At 42.3% G+C, this 18,027-nt stretch overlaps 2 protein-coding genes across 4 annotated transcripts in view; one reads left to right on the top strand and one right to left on the bottom strand.

The window, feature by feature from the left end:
* Positions 1-10,375, bottom strand: part of SETD3 (SET domain containing 3, actin N3(tau)-histidine methyltransferase) — an 88,060-nt gene extending 77,685 nt beyond the window's left edge. Inside the window, exon 1 of the mRNA XM_024231371.3 lies at positions 10,193-10,375. The gene's annotated coding sequence lies outside the window, so the exon portion shown is untranslated. The remainder of the gene's footprint in view (positions 1-10,192) is intronic.
* Positions 10,376-10,601: 226 nt separating this feature from the next.
* The window catches only part of CCNK (cyclin K), a 30,691-nt gene continuing 23,265 nt past the window's right edge, over positions 10,602-18,027 (top strand). The window contains exons 1-2 of one of the 3 annotated variants that reach the window (XM_054530502.2): positions 10,602-10,630; positions 10,804-10,945. The gene's annotated coding sequence lies outside the window, so the exon portion shown is untranslated. Of the gene's footprint in view, positions 10,631-10,784; positions 11,081-18,027 lie in introns of those variants that run through there. The other 2 variants (XM_009249475.4, XM_009249476.4) reach the window with 2 other exon arrangements.

Consider the following 18,027-nt stretch of genomic DNA (forward strand, 5'->3'; position numbering starts at 1 on the left):
TCCAGGGCTCTTCCAGTAAGCCTCCCCCATCGGCTGGGTCTACCCTGTCCGAGGGCTCTCCTCAGTCCCCTGTACCCTGAATCCCAGGCAGTCGGGCGTGAACTTAAGTCACTGAAGGCAAGTGTTTCTCGGTACCAGTTCTGTAACCCATCTACTATGAACTTGGAACGATCACTGTCTGTAAGATTTCTTTGTCTCTGGGTTCAGTATGGTTTGGCACTAATTCTAGTATTTGTGGGACACCCCTAACTCAAAGCACCTTGAAGGCAGATGCCCTATATGTAGTTCGTTCAGCCCTAAAACATCAGGTTTTCCTGTGAGTTTGCCAGCTCCCCACATCCCACCTTCCCTCAGCCCCTTGGCCTGGCTGTCATTCCCTGACATACATGCTCTTCGCTCTGTTACTTTAGCCGAAATGCCCTGATCCCTTGATGAGTATGTCAGGGTCCTCCACCTAAAATTTACCTGGCTAAAACACCACCTCACTAACAAGGTCTCCTCACCACACTTCCACAGCACAGTCCCTGAACCTCTGTGACCTCACCCACCGCAGTCTAAACTCTTTTACCCACTGTCTTGTGGCAGAAAAAAAACCCAAAGCTTCCATCTCTATATTACCCATAGAGTCTAATATAGTGTCACAGACACACAGAAGGTCAAAATTTGTTGAGTAAAAGAAAATCTTTGGATAGTATATTTGAATATATTGGTGTTACCAATTTTCACATTGCTCCCAACAGTGATTAAACAGTTGTCAAAATAAAACATTTACTGAATATTTAATTCTACTAATGAACTATGATAACTCTTAGAAGTAAAAATATAAATTTATATACAGAGATGTAGTTAATTAGAGATAGATTGGCCATACCATGAAGGACAGGGGTTAGGGTTAAGCTTATGTAATATCACACTTAAAAAACGGTTCTGTGGGGCATAGTGGCACATGCCTATCATCCCAGGTGCTCAGGAGGCTGAGGTGGGAGGCTCTCTTGAGCCCAGGAGTTCGAGGCTGCAGCGAGCTATGATCACACCTGCGAACAGCCATTGGGCTGGAGCCTGGGCAACACAGCAAAATCCTGTCTCAAAAAATTTTTTTTAAGATGATCTCTTTTCAAAATCCAGTTTTAGATAGAAAAGCTTTAGGACATTACATTTAATAAGAGAGACTCTGAAAAACACACTGGAATTTTTAAAGCATTATTGGTCTTTAGAAAGCAATAAAGCAGGAATTAGTCTGTTTCTGATAGAAAAGGAAAGCTTACGGCCCAAGCACAGGGAAAAGCTCCGTGGGCACTTGTGACCAAGGACACGAGCATCCGTCCATGACCTCCCTGCACCCCCACCACAGCCCACTGAGGCCGGCAGTGACCACAGCCAGTTGTCAGCAGGCTGAGAGGGCTGTGACTTGGCCAAGAGACCACAGCTGCCAAGCAGCAGACCCATAGCTTCAAACCTGAAACCCTGCATTAGCTCCAGCATATAGGTGGACTCTAAGTATAGGCAAGCTTGATTAAACTAAGCTGCACAACGTCTCTGTGCCTATACTATGTTCGCTGTTGCAGAAGACAACAAAATTGGACAAAACCAGGCCTGCAGTTCCCAAGGATGAGGCTGGGAAACCAAGACTCACACTCAAAATAAAGCAGCATGGATAATTCCTAAAACACATAAGTAACTAAACATAGAAGGGCAAGAAATAACGTACAATTCAAGAAGGATGACAAATTTTAAGATTCAGTGTGAGAAGGTGTTAGTATCCAGTATGTGTGGTTTCCTAAATTCACCCCATATTGCCTTCTTTTAGCGATCAAAAAAGATTCATGCCGTGTAAGTTCCCCAACCTTATGGATTTAAATAACTACCCTTTTCATTTATGATTCGAAAGTCTGTTATATACAGTGAATAATTTTCATGATCATTTCAGCTGAATTTGGGGCTAAATTACAAGTTTAAAAAAATGAAACAGTCAAATAGGTATTCTGAACATCCTTCATGCTCTTCATGAAAAAAATATATTAAACATTCATCAAGTTCCCACAAAGACCAAATGTTTATTTTCAATATTTATTTCCGATATTTATATTAGGAAAATATAAATGCATACTAAATTAATTATATGTGTATACACATACAAACTCAAGTTAAATTACAAGTATTAGCCAGAAGGTACAATGCTAAATCCAAAATTTTTTTCCACAAAGTTTAGACTGAAATCGGGTATAATTTACAAATACTTACTGAATTATCTTAAATAAAACAGGAAAATAGGACCAAAAAAATGATTTAAATAATACTTAAGACAAAAGAAAATATGAAGAGTAGCAATACAGGATTGATACATGAATTATACAATTACAGTCAGTCATTCAGAGGAAGGGATATCTATAAAAAGGAACAGCTAAGCCAAGAGTTTCACACATATCTACATTTCTTCACCATCAAGATATTTTTAAAATCTACAGAATCTTTAAACTTTGGCCCTTTAAAACACCATATACCTACCACTTACAAGTCCACCAACAACCTCCCCATCTAACAGACAAGACAGGTTTTAGAAGACAGAGAAATGAATGACATACTCAATTATTATTTAAAGTGCTGACTAATATACAGGGGCATCTGTAATCAACCACCACCTCTGCCAATCAAGTGATTCTTTTCCATCTAATCTGAATCATGGAATAAATGGGTCAGGAGAAACAAGAAAGCACATTTAGTGACCTTGGCTAATGTGGGCAGTGGGAGCGGAGGTGGCGTAAGGGGTGCTAAATACCTAACCCATTTTTACAAAGTACAGTTCACACATAATGAACTGATTTGGATGTAATTCACTTGCATTTTTTTTCAAACACTAAATGGAAAGGATATTTATTTGTGTATTTCTTGAGTTCCCTCAAAAATGCTGCTTTCAACTAAACAGAACTAGAATAAACATTTTTGATTACACTTATCTGGCAATTTATCCAGGAAACCTTAGCTCAAGCACAGCATCTGTTTTTCAATGTATCCTGCATTGACCCAACTTCACAGCTGGGTTGACTAAGGGAGAGAATGGTCCTAAGGATGGCTTCCTCCACCTCAGGCTCTCAGCCGTAAAGCACACTCGAGAGAGTGTGAGGGCCTAATCTTCGTGTAGGAAGAACAGGAAATACTCTTTTCTCACTCTTACTGAAATACTTTGCCGGCCAGCAGATCAGATTGCTATATTCAGAATTAAATACACAAATTACAGGATGATGAGTTAGGAAAATGAAGGCACTCCCAAACTGAAAAGTATTTAATTGTGCAATGTTTCCTTTCCTACAGATACTGATAAAGTGCCATGGTACCGTGTTAGCTGAAACTTATACATATCAGAAACGTGTTCTGGCTTTGCACAGTAGCAGGGCCTAGCAGCAGCGCCATGCCATACCAACTCATATCAGTTTACACGGCTAACTGGCACCTATCGTTCCAATCTTTTAATTAAAAGAGGAACTGGGTCAGGGGCAGTGGCTCACACCTGCAATCCCAGCACTTTGGGAGGCCAAGGCGGGTGGATCATTTGAGGTCAGGAGTTCAAGACCAGCTTGGCCAACGTGATGAGACCCCCGCCATCTCTACTAAAAATACAAAAATTAGCCTGGTATGCTGGCGCAGGCCTGTAATCCCAGCTACTTAGGAAGCTGATGTAGGAGAAATGTTTAAACCCAGGAGGTGGAGATTGCAGTGAGCCGAGATCCAGCCACTGTACTCCAGCCTGGGCGACAGAGTGAGACTCTGTCTCTAAAATAAATAAATAAATAAATAAATAAATAAAAGAACTGATGTGCCACAATTCAAAAGTACCAAGAAGTCAAGGCAAGCAGGCATGGAAGAAGGTGGAATTAATTTCAACTCAGTAACTACTTAAGTACCAGGATGTATAAAGATCTATAAATTGCATGCAAATAAAATTATAATTTGATCAAAGTTTAATCTTGATACAGAACAATTTGGGCTGTCCCATATAAGTATTATAACTTGAGATTTTAAAAATACAGTTGTTGGCCAGGCACAGTGGCTCATGCCTGTAATCCCAGCATTTTGGGAGGCCAAGGCGGGCGGATCGCCTGAGGTCAGGAGTTCAAGACCAGCCTGGCCAACACAGTGAAACCCTGTCTCTACTAAAAATAGTCCCAGTTACTTGGGAAGCTGAGGTAAAAGAATCACTTGAACCCAGGAGGCGAAGGTTGCAGTGAGCCAAGATCGTGCCACTGCACTCCAGCCTGGGCCACAGAGCAAGACTCTGTCTCAAACATAATTAAATAAATAAATAAATAAGCACAGTTGTTGCTTTTCACAATTTTTTTTTTTGCTATTTTTCCACTAACACAATAATTTTAGAAATAACTAAACATTTCTGACTGACTTTTCGTTACATAGTAGGTTTGTTTTAAACTGCCATTCAATGAAGTTGCAAACAAATTAACATGAGGTTCCTATTTAACGGAAGTTACCAAAAAAACCTTTTGTAAAGCAAAAAATCATTGGGTATCATGAATAATCATTTCCTATTATATCTTTCTAAAATAAAAAAGACAATGTTATGTGTGAAGAAACAGCTGTAATCCGTCAAGGAATTACCTTCAAACCACCCACATTCCTTAACATAAGGATTCTGGATTCTAAAACCAAGGAGCAACAGGATTAGAGGAGACCTCTAGGGTTATGTATAGTAGCTCTCAATCCCACACGTGTTTAAGATCATGGCGCCAGATGTTATGGAGCAGTCACCATCAGTACTTCACCTGATCCAAGTCTGAGAAGGATATAAGACAGGCAGGACAGAGAGAGCGTGTTATTCCTGATTAACAAACACAGCCTAAGGCGGATTGCCAGTAAGTGAAAAAGGCAGATCCAAAGCTTCCGCCTTTAGGCGGCCAGCAGAGCTGCACATTCACTTCCAAGGCAATCTCCTGCTTTGTGAGCCCCTCCAGTACGATATTGCAGAGAAGTTCACCATCCTCTCTGACCTGTCAACTTTTGTGTCTCCCCAAAGTTTTGTCTTCTCCAGGCTTAATGTGCCCCTCATTACTACAGTGAGCAAAACCACTTAAGCATATTATACTTCAATGAACTGCTTTTTTAAAAGTCAACAAAACCCTTCAGATGTGCTCTGAGATGGACTACCCACCTTCCTGGAACTCAAAGAAATTTGACTAATATTCCTAAGACTGCCCTAGCTTTTCTATGAGCCCAGTGAATTTATTCCCTCATTCCTGCACATTTCCTGAGACTCTAATCTCAAACACAAAGATGATGCAACATGGTCCCACAGCCTTTAGGACAAGACAGTAATCAACTAAAGCCTTTCGTGATCTTCAGCAAGATAGATGTGCTATGTTAAACAACTGAGTTTTTGAACCTAAATGCAACTATTCATGCTGTCATGTTCTTTATTTCAGGATCATCCTTGCCACGTCCTGTGTCCTATGGCAGTTCTCCAATATGATCGTCCCCATCACAATCATGTCATTTGGGCATTTATTATATGATCAAGAATTGAGGTAAGCATTTTACACAATATAAGACAGGTATTAACAAGCCCCTTTCACAGATGAGAAAGCTGACGCTTACAGAGACTGAGTAATTTATGCAAAATGATAGACTCAGTTTGTGTCAGAGCCTCACCAGCACACCTCAATGATAAATCTTACTGATACTCAATAATATTTCATGAGTTCAGCTCAAAACCAACCCATTTATGAGAGCTCCAAAGGTTCACTGTTATCCCTAATATTCAAAATAATACTATTCCCTTGCACTGATAAAACATACACATGTAAAGGTTTTATCTTTTGGCCTTTTAAAAGTACAGTTATTTTGCTGGCTTTGTCCAAATACATAGGAGGAGCTGCAGGTTAAATTTGGGACATGGGCAAAACTTCCAAAAGAGCTTCCATCCAATCTACCACATCTCACAGTGATCTCTGCAATGCCATACTTTTGTTGCGGGGAAAAACGCAGAACCATGAGGTGACCATGACATGCAGCGAAGCTAAATTATTACAAACAACAAATCAAAAATGTTATTAGACACTAGTAAACATCTTATGGTAAAAGCAACTTTAATAAGTACTTGTCAACACTAATCTTTACTTCCTCTCAAATATGTGTAATAGAAACTGCTGATATTGAAAAGGCATGTCTATTTTCTGAGACTGAACATTGTAAACCATTTAGTCGGAATAATTTCTTAGACCTGTTCTGTCCTAATGAATTGTATTCTTAAATGGAACGTGAAACTCAGGATCATAGATAGTGATAAACCTAAGATAAGTGCATATTTTATTAAGAGTTCTATGCATCATATATTTTTGTCAATTAAAAATTAAAAATAAAAAGTTCCGTGTAGACATTTATCTACATTCTCTAGACAATTTTTTTTGTCCTTCTAAAAAAACGATGGAAACATTTCTTCCTGCTCTGTCCCTCTGCCCTCCCCTACTTCCCCATCCCAGTACTGAGGTTAGGCTTGTAAAAGGCTAAGAATTCACTTTGGCTTAGTAATCAGTAGATTCCTTTCAAAATCCTAACTTCAAAGATAGATGTGTCTTCCACTGTCAACCAAGACTGTTTGGACTTACTAGTTCACTTCTACTTGGAAAGTACTTGATATAAGAAAAAAAAGAACTGCAAAGTCTTAACTTCGGTATTTGAATTTTATAATCATTTGGAATTAGCTTTCTTCCATCCAAATTTATCTCAGTCGAAAATGTTCAATATCTATCTGTGTTTTTATCTCTTGTTTTTACGGTCTGTTTATATCCAAAACTTAGAGGAGACTCGCAAGTGGAAATGGGGTCAACACAGCTAATCTCTGGCTTGAGTTAAAAAGCAAGACTTCTTAATCTTGCAGATGCTAATTTTTTTTCAAAAGACTATTAAGTAACTTTTTAAAAAGCCAAGTCTCAGCCAAGTGCGGTGGCTCACGCCTGTAATCCCAGCACTTTGGGAGGCTGCGGCGGGCGGATCACCTCAGGTCGGGAGTTCCAGACCAGCCTGACCAACATGGAGAAACCCCGTCTCTACTAAAAATACAAAATTAGCCAAGCGTGGTGGTGCATGCCGGTTATCCCAGCTGCTCAGGAGGCTGAGGCAAGAGAATGAACCCAGGAAGCAGAGATTGCGGTGAGCCGAGATCAAGACATTGCACTCCAGCCTGGGCAACAAGAGCGAAACTCCATCTCAAAAAAAAAAAGCCAAGTCTCAACTTCTTTGTAATAGGAAAATATATTATGTATATTAATATTTTGATAGAAATTTTTTACCATGAGAGTAAATATGTAAATTAATTCTATTTGCATATCAAATTAACCTCTCCAATTTATGAACAGAAAAATGAGATGATAAAAGGAAATTCAATAACAGAAATCCATTGTAAAGGCAACAAAAGTGAAAACTATAGAAAACTGTAAAAGCAAGACTCTTTAGTCTAATACTCTCGACTGGTTAAATATGACCCAGAACAAACTGTTACCCAGATAAACACTTCTATGACTATAGCAGGAGAGAAAAGATGTACGGCTAATCAAAAGATTTTTCACTGATAAAAAAAGGGCCCAAAAATAAGGGTAGGTAATTGAGAAAGCAAATATTATAAATGGCCACAAGCAACATCCAAAGTAACAAGAATAAAGATAAGTTCACTGTTCTGTTAAAAACATTTAATGCTATAGCAATAAACGACTCCTAGTTCTCTTTGGGGGAACAAAGTCACCACTCCATTCCCAGGACTTCGGTCCAAGGGAAAGAAACACACTTGAAACTCTTCTTCTCCACCCCCAACAGAAGCACCAGGCACAGCAGCCAGGGAACAGGCAAACCAGTCTCTAAAGATAAATAACCTCTCAGAGAAGGATAATCATCCAACTACACCTAAGAAAGATACAGTATTATTAGTTACAGTTCTAAACCCTACTTCGGATTCGTGATAAGAAAAAAGACTCTATGTAATTCAAACATTTAAGAAATCTGGTACGCCTCAAACTACACTGACATCTAGTCACAAAGCATTCAGAGTAACCCTGACTTGGAGGTAGGATTTTTGCTCATATTTTTACTACAACTCTACACAGTACAAACTATGCACCTGGTTTTCATTGAATTCAATGATTGTCTACTAAATATTCACTCCAAGCAAGCCTTCGTCGCTGATGGTCATACTTTCCCCGGTGCCGTCATCTTGTCATTCTCCTCCAGGCAGGAGAGTACTGTGTTTCAAGGAGGCTGTTGTGACCGTTTATCAGAACTCTCAAAACAAAAACAGTTGTCCAGTGGTTGAGCTTTAAATAGGAAAAATATCTGAGTACAACCTCCATATTTTTCTTATTATCCAGTGGCTTCTAAAGCAAAAGCTTAATTATCATTTAAAATGTGGCCTAAATGTCCACGGCACGGAAGAGCAGCGCAGCAGCCATCACTTTCTTACTGACAGTCACTGTGCTCTTACGAGAAGCTTTCGCTATTATCGTACATACAGACATAAGACGTTTTAATCTTCAAATCCAACACCACTCCAATTCCAGGAAAAAAAGCACTGAGATGTTAGCACACTGGAGAAGCAACCATTTTACTCCTTCAAACTACAGTTCCATTTCAGATATTAACTTACAATCACTTGGAGGGCAGACAGGAAAGGGGTAGCAGAAGGCTAAAATCCAAGTTGTCTGGGGTCCCAATAAAGAGGTTCTGTAGCTGTTTGAGAACTTGGCTTTGCAAACTACTTTCTTAGCCAGAGAAAAACTCCTCGGAAAACTGTTGGAATTTCACCAAAGTATCAATCACGGCAGCCCTTGGGACTAATCCGGTACTGCTGGACCTTCACGCATGGTAGCCCGTATAAACACAGTACATACAGCAAGGTTCAAGCAAGTCTTGGCAAATTTTAACAGTGGAGAGGAAGACTGCTTTTATTTTGCTATATTCTTGGGTTAAATGTATTCACTTAAAATAATAAACACTCCTCCGAGATTATTACTGGTTAGTTCAGTTTTGAAATACTGGCAAGGCCATTTCAAGAAGAAAAACGGGAGAGGGAGAGGTATATTTTAGGTAAGATAAAATTCACACTTTTCCGTGTCCGGTTCTGAGTTTTGACACACACATTTATAGTGGCCTCATCAGCACCACAATCAGGCTACGAAGAGAGGGGTAACTCTTCGAGGATTCTTAAAAGCAAAATTAATTTGTCAGTATACTTTAAAAGTATTTTTGCTTTTGAAACATCACCTTATTTATTTAGAAAAGCAAAATAACACGGTCCGAGCGGTCCTAACCCGCGAATGCCTTTGCAACACTGAAATGCCCTCCTCCCAACACCGGCCCGGCAGGGGTGAGCCCCGCAGCCAGGGGCGCGCGTCACTGTCAGCTCCTTTTCCCGAGTGGAGACGGGGAAAAGACAAGAGTTGCATCGCCGGGCTGGAGCCACGAGGAGGAAGAGTTTAACGCCGGAATGACAAACTCTAAAGCACCGAATGCCTCTCCCTAGTAGGGCACTGCGCGCGTGGAGCACGGCCAAGGGCGCGTGGGAAGAAAGACGACCTATTTTCTACGACCGTCTTCCTAACTGGACGGCGCGGGAGGAGGCGGGGGCTGGTCCCCGGGCACCCTGGTGGGCACCGAGAACTCGCAGAGAGGAACATAAAACCGCACAGCCTTCCCCGAGCAGCGGGGTGACCGAAGGAAGGAAGGAAATGGGAGCGCGACCCGGCCGCGCGCAGAGCCGAGCCGACCAGCGCGAGGGGCCCGGGCCCCACCCGAGAGCAGGCGCGAGGGCCGGGGACAGTGGGGCAAGCTTGGGGAGAGCGCTGCCTGCACCTCCACCACCTCGAGACCGGGTGGCGCGGGGCCCGGGAGCGTGGGCGCCAGAGGGGACAGGGCAGCGGCGAGCGCGCGCCTCCCGCCCCGCAGGGAGCCCGGGCAGAGGCCGACCGGCGCCCTGCGACCCCACCGGGCCCTCCCCGCCCCGGCCCCCGAGTGCACACCTGCCCCTTCAAGCCCCGCGGCCAGAGCGGCCGGCGGGGACCCTGGCGGGGGCGCGGGCCGGACTTCGGCCGAGGGGCGCTGGCCAGGGCGAGGGACGGCCTCGCAGAGCTCGGAGACGCGGCGCGAGTTTCCCCCGCAGCCCGCGGGCCGCGCGCGCGCAGAGACCGCCGCCAGCACTCACCTGCCCGCCTCCCCAAGCGCAGCGGGAACGACGCACTCCGGCCCGGACCCCGCCGTCCGCCTCAACCAACCCCCAGGCGGTGGCGGCAGTGGCGGCGGCGGCGGCCGGACGGGAGGGGCGGGACGGCAGCCTGAGACGGCCCCGCGGCCGCGGCCCAACCCTTCTCCTCCCGCCCCCGGACCCCGCCCCCGGGCCGCCGCCGCCGCCGCTCATTGGCCCACGCCTCGGACGCATGGGCGCGGCCCCGCCCCGCCGCCCAGCCGGCGTTCCGTTCGGGGTCCTCCCCAGCCAGTGGGCTGGCAGCTCCCGGGGGCAAGAGCGGCCGGCTCAGCCGCCGCCAACCCCGATGTCGCAACTGGCTGCGTTCGCCCCCGCCAGAGCTTTGATTGGGCGAATCTCGACCCGGGCCCCGCCTACGCGCCCAAGTTCCGTTAGCAGGTTCGGTTGCTCCAGAATGCCTTTTCGCCCCTAGGGGCGGGACCGACGGGATGGGCCCTGTGGCTGGCTCCTCCCCCTGCACGCAGCAGCCACTGACCCGCGGGGCGGGCGGGGAGGAGAGCGGCGGCTCGTTCCTCTTTTGAGAGCTCTGCTTTCTTCCCATTGGTTGACAGGCATCCTGCTCTCTCCGCCCCTCCGATCGCTTGGTGTCGTCTCAGGACGCAGCGTGATGACGTAGTTCCCCGACATTCCACATGCAAGATGGCCGCAGTCGGCAAGGAGAGACGTCGCTGAGGGGATTGCCTGAAGCGAGGGGTGAGTGACCCACCGACTGAGGGCAGCGCCGCCCACCTCCCGCGTATCTGGAGGTCGGAGTAGGTTATGGCCAACCGTCGCCATCCACTGGCGGAGTCTCTCTTTCCGGATTCTGCCTCCCTCCGCTAACCTCCGGTACACATTGAACTTTGCGGGCGGGCGCGGGGCTGTGGGGCGGGCGTGTAGAGAGGGTCTGAGGCGTCGGGGCGGGGCAGGGAGGCCGGACTCACCCTAGAACTGGTAGCGGCCCTCGCACTGGGGGGCAGTCAAAGTTCGGAGACTTTCTAGGGGTTGGGCAAAAGGGGCAGCGGTGTTAACCGCGCAGTCTCACAGCCACAGACTCCTCATATCTCCCCGATTATTGCGCGGCGTATTAGTCCCAACCTTGGCTAGGCCTGAGACTTTTTGGAGGTTGTTCCATGTCTAGGGTACTCCGACTTTGGAGTTTTGAAGAGCCACGTAACGAGGGTGCGACTAAGAATGAGGAAAAGGCACTTCCGCGATTAGATTTCGTTCTTGCCGAGACATCGTCTTTACGGACCCGCTCCTGGTGGTTGATTTGGTTTGTTATGAGAGAAATTGTTCTTTAGAAAATTGGAGCGTAAGTCTAGAGGTTATGTGACAGCTCCTAAACGATTGTTTGCCCAAGATAGGTTCGGTAATGCTCTCTAAATTTAGATTGCCAGTTAAACGGAGCTTTCGCTAAGTCATCTGAGGTTAGGAACTATTTCTAAGAGCATTTCTTAAGGGTGGTCTTCTGTGTTTTTAAGAGAAACTTGGTGATGTTTGTGTATCTCGATCTAAATCGCTGTTTACAGATACCTAGCACAATGCCTTGCAATTGTAGGTGCCGCTAAAGGTTTGTATGAATGATGTTGCTAGAATGAAAGCGAGGAGTTTCAGCGCCTAGAACACTGCCTGACGTTTGATAAGCTCTCTGTATTGCTGAATGAAAGAATGGATGGATGATGGTAGTAGACATTTGGATTAAAGTTGTGCCCTTAGGATGCTTACCTATTAAATAAACTTGACTATGAATATAATAATTATCCAAGATTGTCTTATTCAGAGTGACTACCGCTGGTGTCTTTTAGGGTTTTTTTCCCTCTTTTATTTCATTTCGATTATATTGTGATGCATTATTCAAGCATATTAGTTGATTTCTGGGCAAATCCTGTTTAAATTTGTTCCATTTTGAAAATGTAGTTTGCACCAACAAGCAATAAGAACTATTCGAGTTGTTAATGAGGTTCTTAAATTTTAAATGCTGTTTCTAAAGTTGAATGTCATAAAGAAAAATTGGTCATAGCTGTGGCCTATAAAATGGGCTAGTTCATTTCAGGACATTATATTTGAAAGCAGTGACTCTGCTGAGTGTCTGAAAGGGAGGACAGTGTTTTCTGCTTGTTTTCTTTAAAATTGGATAAGGACAAAAAAATCTAGAGGAATTAAATTCAAGGTAATTGACGAGATTACAGAGTGATCATATTTTTAAGTTCAGGTAAATTGTATACCAGAGTATTTGCAGATGACTTTATAAAATCATTATTCATAGATTTTGAAAAATCCTAAAAGTACAGTTAATGATAGAAGACTAGAATCTGGTAAATGTCTCAGTTTTCTCCCAGAACCATTCGATGGCTCTTGGCTGCTAGGAACCTATTAATAATCTGTTTTAGAATCTTGTTGGAAGAGCCAACAAGTTTATGAGTACTTGGGAAAGGAGAGCTGATTCCCTCAAGCCAGCAGAGCTTCAGTGAGAAAAGCTCAGGTGAGGCCAGAGGTGGTGGCTCACGCTTATAATACCAGTACTGTGGGAGGCCAAAGCTGGAGGATCACTCAAGCTCAGGAGTTCAAGACCATCCTGGGCAACATAGTGAGACCTCACCACTACAAAAAAAATCAAAAAATTAGCCAGATGTGGAGGTGCATGCCTGTAGTAGGTACTTGGGAGACTGAGGCAGGAGGATCACTTGAGTCTGAGAGATCAAGGCTGCAGTGAGCCGTGATCAGGTGACTGCACTCCAGCCTGGGCGACAGAGCAAGACCCTGTCTCAAGAAAAAGCCAGGTGACACAAATCATATTTCCTTTTGTTACAGTTTACTAGACTGGTGGTGATTGGGGATTGCTGGACATAAGTTCATTTAAGCTTATTTAGGACACAGTTTTCCAACAAGATTCTAATACTGTGTCTAGACACAAGAGTTAAATGTGCATTGGATAAGGTGTGGTTAGATGGATTTATATCCATGCAAATTACCAAACCCGAAATGTTGATTAATGAGTTGATGTAAGCCTGAGGAGATGTCTTTGGAGATATGCTACAGGACTCTGGTCTTGCCCTTACTCGGATTAACACTTTTTTAATACCAACTTTAAATATATAAGCAGCATGATTCTCAAGTTAATAAATGCACTCAAACCATGTAGTGATAATTAGCACATTAGATGACACTCAGAAATCAAAGATTTCTTAAAGGCTGAAATATAATAATAGGCCAGAACTGGCCAGATATAAATTTACTAGATGAGATTGTCTCAAAAAAAATTAAAAATAAATAAATTTACTTGGTGTGATTACATTTACAAAACCTGAGTTTTCCTGGCTTGACAAAAGTGGTTCGAGGATGTAATGTTCCACTTACAGAAGAAAAGCAGTGTCTAGATTGAGGGAAGGCAGTATCTTGGTATAAAGTAAGACTAGTTGTGACTGCTGCTTGCTAGCTGTGAATTAGGTTGTTTCGTGTCTCTGGCTCCATTTTCTCAGTGATAAATTGTGAGGATAAGAAAACTAGCTTGCAGACATGCTGCAACGCAGCAGACACACAATGGACATGTTACTGAATGTTAGTTACCACCCCCCTCCCATGTGGTATGCACATCATATCTGTTTTGATTCCTAATATTTAGGGGAGACTTGAAACACTAAAAAAAAAAAAACATGATGAGAAAAATGGTTAGATTTGTTTACCCTAGAGAAGAGAATGTAAAAATTGCTTTTACCTGTTTGAAAGACAATCAATAGATAAGAGAAATGTATTTTCAAGGCTTAGTTTAAGGACCCTGGTAGAACTTAAAGAGTCGCTAAAAGGTAGATTTCATTCATGCATGATTTTATGCCATCTGTGTAGCAGATCTAGGGGATGAACAGGACAGATAAAAATCAATATAGGAATACAGGAATTATGTGAACACCAGTTATTGATACCCAGCAATGAGGTTTCATTGATAAGTGGCCAAATATTACAAAGAGGGGATTTCGATATTGGGTGAGATAATTGAGTGGTGATATTTACTATTGTTTCCATAATTCTAAATGTTGAAAATATATTTAGTCTTTTATGATGTAAAATGATATTTATGAAGCACATTCCTGAAAGGTGCTGCTAAAATGCCTTGACAGGTTGCTTGTTTATGGATTTTCATTTTGCAGAGTTCATAAATGTCAGTCATTTTCAGAGGAATCGCGAGCTACTAATGAGAAAACTTACAACTTTAGGGTCTTGTGAAAAAATAATTGAAGAGTAATAGGGAACAGGTTTATAGACCTGAGGCAAAAACTTTTTCAGGGAGTTCTACGATTTTGAGGACTGTCTCTATTCTGTTTATGCCCATAATATTTTCACTACATTTCATGAATTGTTTATATTCTGCCTTGGAACCTAAAGGGACCAGGAGTTTGGCCAGTTACAGAAGGTAAAACAATTGAATATACTTACGATTTATCCACTTGTGAACCGAGGTTCTTTTCCATTCCAGTTTCATCCCTACTGGGTTATTCCTAACACTGTTCCCCATTCTGCCCCTTTCCCCTCAACAGATATCTTGGCATTATACTTCCTAGAGAATAAGGAGGTACTCTGAGATTTTTTAGTTACTTCCTCCCCCTTAAAAGATTATTTAAAAGTATCTTTCTCAAACTTTTGCTTCCATTCTCAGGGAAAGAAAGAGCCTTCTTTCTAAGGTTAACTTTCTTACTATGCTTTTTATTATCCCTTAACCAGTTAGCCTCCCTTGTTCTGACTCCTCTAGTGATTCCTTTTTGTTTTTACTGGCTGCAGACATTTTTCATTCTCCTTTATGCTGAAAAATATATAAAAACCAAAACAATAACAAAACCTACTCCCTAGTATTCCCTGTTACTCTCTTTGAAACAGATGCCTCAAAAGAATAACCTATTTCCGGCCGGGCACGGTGGCTCATGCCTGTAATCCCAGCTACTCAGGAGGCTGAGGTGGGAGAATCACTTGAACCTGGGAGGTGGGAGAATCACTTGAACCTGGGAGGCGGGAGGTTGCAGTGAGCACCACTGCATTCCAGCCTAGATGACAGAGGGAGACTCTGTCTCAAAAAATTTAAAAATGAATAAAAAAGAATAACCTATTTCCTAGTCTGTTCATTCTTTACCACCCCTTGCAGTTTCTACACCTTCTGTCTTATTGCACTTCTAAAAATGTTATTTTATTTATATGTGTATATATGTATTTTCTTGAAGTATAATCCTATACCATACAAATTACCCACTTAAACTGTACAAATCAGTCATTTTTAGTATTTTCAGAGTTGTGCAACCATCACAATTTTCAGTGTCCCTAAAAAACAACTAATCACCAATTAAAGTAAACTTTCCTTAGTTCCTTGTCCTTTAACTTTTCTTTAGCATTTGTCACTGTTGACTACCATCTCTTGTTTAAAGCTGACATCCCTTGGTTTGTTTTGCAACAAAGGATGCAGATTTCCCTACTTCTTGGACCAATCTTTTTCCCTTTCTCTAATTTGGTGATTCTTAGTCTGCAAGTGGGTAAATCATAAGTACATTCAAGTCTGTTTTACCTTCCTGTCACTGGGCAAACGCTCGCCTTTGGTGATTCTTCCTACTTGGTACAAGTTCACAGAGTTCTGTACCCAGACCCCTTCTTTCTTCACTCTCTATCCCGCCATCCGTCAACATGACTTTATAGTTGTCACCTCTGTGTAGATGAATCCCAAGTAGATATGTTCCGTAGAGACTTCAACTGGCCTATTTATCTGTCTGATAGATATTTCCACAAAAGTATCTTACAGTTCTTCAAGCTTAGTATTTATAGAGCCAAATTCTTTTCCTCCCTCCTTATCAAAACCAGCTTTTTCTCTTGTTTTATCCATTTGTCTTTTTAGTATCACCCTCTGTGTCAGTCAAACTTGAAATCATCTTTTTCCATTCTTTGCCTCATGGCCAATTATGACACACACACCCCTTGTTCCAACTGCCATTGTGTGGAGACAGGTGTATTAGGCATTACTTGAACTGCTACTATAATCTCCTAACTGTTCCTCTTTCTGCATACCTCTAAACAGCCCTTACCTCATTATGTTCTCTCCCCTTACATGCGTTATTATTTGTGGCACTTAAGATTCCCTGACAAATAATCATATATTTCTTTCTTATTGTCTCTCCCACTAGAATGTAAGCTAGTCCTAGGGCAAAGACCTTATTTATCTTGTTCCCTGCCATGCCATTAAGGCCTGGCTCATAGTAAATGCTCAGGAAATATTTAAATGAAAAAGTACATGGAAAAATGTTAGGCGTATGTATCTTAAAGTAGCAATTCCCAACTGTGAATAAATTGCTAAGATGTGCTAAGATACTGATTCCCTCAGCCAACTGTCCAGTTGCCTTCTGTTCTATAAGAATATATGTACATGTTTAACACTTATTAATAATCAAACACCAGAAACATTTACATGCCCAAACAGTAGAATGGATAGATAAAGTGTGTTGCATTCATAGGATATAACTGTACTGTACAGCAGACTTTCTCAGCTTTGGCACTATTGACATGTTGAACCAGATAATTTCTTGTCATGGGGGATTGTTCTGTGCACTGAGGACATTCAGCAACATTGCTGGCCTCTACCCACACTAGATGCCAGTGGCAACCCCCCAGTTAGGAAAACCAGAAGTGTCTTCAGACATTGCCAAATGTCCCCTGGGGGGCAAAATTGTCCCAGGTTTGAAAACCACTGCTCTGCGGCAATGAGAATGAACAAATACTGCTTTATGCAACAACAGGAATGAATCCCACAAGCTTAATATTGAGCAGAAGAAACCAAATGTAAAAGTGGTACTGTGTCATCGCACAGTCCTTCAAAAACAGGCAAAACAAATTGATGGAAATAGAGGTCGGAATAGTTATCTTTGGGAGGATAGTCACTAGGAAAAGAACGAAGAGAGCTTCTGGAATGTTGGTACTGTTCTATTTCTCAACTGAATAGTGTTAACACAGGTGTGTTTACTTTGTGAAAAACAATCAGCCATACACTTTTATAATTAGTGCACTTTTCTTTTTGTATGCTATAATTCAAATCACAATGTTGTGATTTATGAAACCAGTACCCACACATAGGCAAGCACTGCTTGGCTGTCGAGGGATTGATGAAGATAAGGAGTCCTTCTAGTCTCCTATTCAGTCTCATCTGACTTTTTCCCCAACTTTTTATTGTATGAAAGAATAGTGCAATGACTACTTATTTACCTATGGACACATGTTCGTTTTTTGCCATGTTTACTGTGTGGTTGTGTTTTAGCTGAACCATTTGAAAGTAGGTTGCAGACATCATGACACTTTACCCAAAATACTTCGGCCTTCATCTGCTAAGAATAAAGTCATTCTCTTGTGTAATCACAATATCATTATTACCCCCATAGAAAATTAACTGACAGTAATTCCCTCCCTAATCTCCTCTAATATACAATTCATACTTAAATTTTTCCTAATTGTTTGAAATTTCTTTTTTTTTTTTTAAAGGATCTAATCAAGGTTCACACATTGCATTTTGTTGTAGCCCTCTTTAGCCTTTTTAAATCTAAGACAGTCTCTCAAAATGTTTTTTCATAACACTGACTGTTTTGAAGAGACCAGGTCAGTTGTTGAGTAGAGTGTCTCACCTTCTGGATGTGACTGATACTTTCCATGTTGTGCTTTTTCACTTACTCTTCTACCACCAGTATTTATTGTAAACTGGAAGTTCGGTCAAAAGTTTGCTTAAATTTAGGTTAAGCTTTTGGGGGACAAGAATGCTCCATAGGTAGGTGATATTT

This window comes from Pongo abelii, chromosome 15, assembly GCF_028885655.2.
Source record: "Pongo abelii isolate AG06213 chromosome 15, NHGRI_mPonAbe1-v2.0_pri, whole genome shotgun sequence".
NCBI classification, from domain to species: domain Eukaryota; kingdom Metazoa; phylum Chordata; class Mammalia; order Primates; family Hominidae; genus Pongo; species Pongo abelii.